The sequence below is a fragment of the Octopus bimaculoides genome, chromosome 1, assembly GCF_001194135.2.
Source record: "Octopus bimaculoides isolate UCB-OBI-ISO-001 chromosome 1, ASM119413v2, whole genome shotgun sequence".
In the NCBI taxonomy this organism is placed as follows: Eukaryota; Metazoa; Mollusca; class Cephalopoda; order Octopoda; family Octopodidae; genus Octopus; species Octopus bimaculoides.
In genome coordinates this window covers 110,583,776-110,585,994 of record NC_068981.1, presented here as the reverse complement: position 1 = coordinate 110,585,994, position 2,219 = coordinate 110,583,776, and positions in this window count along the sequence as shown.

Genomic DNA, 2,219 nt, shown 5'->3' with positions numbered 1-2,219 from the left:
AAAAGAATTGAAATACCTAAAGCAAAAATCCAAGCAAAGGCACAACGACTGTCACGATATATAAAGAGAAGCAAACAATTTAGACAAAACAAATTATTTAAAGAAGATGGAAAGAAATTTTACAGGGAACTCGATAAACAACAAATAAATGTTGAGCAACCGCCAAAGAAAGAGGATATGGAAAATTTCTGGAGTACGATATGGGAAAATGAAAAACAACATAATGAAGATGTAGAATGGATTAAGGAACAAGAAACACTCCTGGAAAATAAAGAAGAACAGGAATGGGAAGATATTCAAAAGGAGGAGGTCACCCTGACCCTGGAAAAGGCCAGCAATTGGAAGTCACCGGAATAGATCGAGTACCAAACTTCTGGATCAAACAGCTAGTTGATATATATATGGAGATATATCATCAGCATACAACGAAGTCATAAAATCCCCAGAAAATAGCCCACACTGGTTGACACAGGGAGTGGCATACCTAATACCAAAAACAAATGACACAGAAAACCCCAAAAAACTATGTACCAATCACCTATCTACCAACAATGTATAAAATATTAACATCTGTAATCACTGAAAGAACATACACATTCCTAGAAGAAAACAACCTACTACCACAAGAACAAAAATGTTGTTGAAGAGTGAGCTACGGATGCAAAAACCAATTGTTGATAAACAAAATGATCCTTGAAGACTGCAAAACCAGGAAAACGAACCTGAGCACATCATGGATCGACTATAAAGAGGCGTTCGGTAGTGTATCTCATTCATAGATTCTGAAAGTGATGGAAGTATACAAAGTATCCCCAACTCTCATCAAGTTTATGAAACACAGCATGAATACATGGGAAACTACGTTGACGTTGAACCATTCCAGTGGATCAATAACAAGCAGACCAATCAAAATCAAAAGTGCTATCTTCCAAGGGGACTCGCTATCACCCTTAATATTCTACTTGGCACTGGCACCATTAAGTACCATGCTCAACAAAACCGGGTATGGATATGAGATCAAGAAGAAAAAAGGGAGTCATGTGTTCTACATGGATGATCTGAAAATGTACTCAAAAAATTACGAACAATAAGAAGGTCTACTTGCTACGGTTCAAAAGTTCAGTGATGATATCAGGATGCAGTTTGGACTGGAGAAATGCGCGAAAGTCACTTTCATAAGAAGCAAACTGGCATGTTCTGCGGATATCCACGTAGATACAGAAGCAAGAATCCGAGCACTAGACCAGGAAAAAGCATATAAATACCTTGGCATTGACGAAAGTAACGACATAAAACATTCAGCAATGAAAGAGAAGATTAGAAAAGAGTACTACAGGAGAGTACGGTTAGTATATGCCTTCCTTACCCCGTTGAATCTTTTAGATGATAAACATGAGTGTCAAATAGATCACGATCAAGACAACATTGATAAAAAGGAGTTCCTAGTTTTTGCTTTTTATTTAACTGTTACTTATAAAATTTGTGTTTGCTTGGTGTGTATTTAAAGCATATTATATTTATGTATGCGAAAGTTAATGGTAAAGTTAATGTGAAAGCTATAATGGTACACAAATTAGTGAAACACGTGTGTGCGGGTACGTGCTTATATAGATATATGTGCGTGCATGCGAAAATATGCTCAGTTTAGACGCGTTTTAACCTTATAGCTTTCCCACAGTGTTTATTGCTTTTAGCTCTATAAATTTTTTTTTGTGTGCGTGTGTATGGGTGCGGGGTTGTTGTGTGCGTGTGAGTGTGGGTGTGTATGCGTGTATATATATATGCATATGTACATATATGTATAGTTTTTGGCGAGTATGTGGGTGAACATGTGTGTGTTTAAAGCGAGTGGTTTAGTATATAAATATAGGCGAATGTACGGATTGGTGCGCTTACGCGAACCTATAGACGTCTCTACTCCCTTACTTTTACCCCCTCCCCTTATTTAGCGGTCTATTAGCTCTTTTGTCTTAATGACGGTCAACCACACATTAATTTCCCTTTGTTTAACGGTCATTTTTCACAGGCATTTTCAATGGCCGGATAACTGAAGAGATGTTGGCGTGGGCTCCCACCCTGGCATCCGAAACTCGGAGTTTTATCATGGCTACCGAATAAGTGTCACATATTTTTACAGATAAATTCCTATTTGCATAATATCGAAGTCTCTTTCTTTCTTTTGATGTCCTTCCTATCAATATATATATAAATATATATAT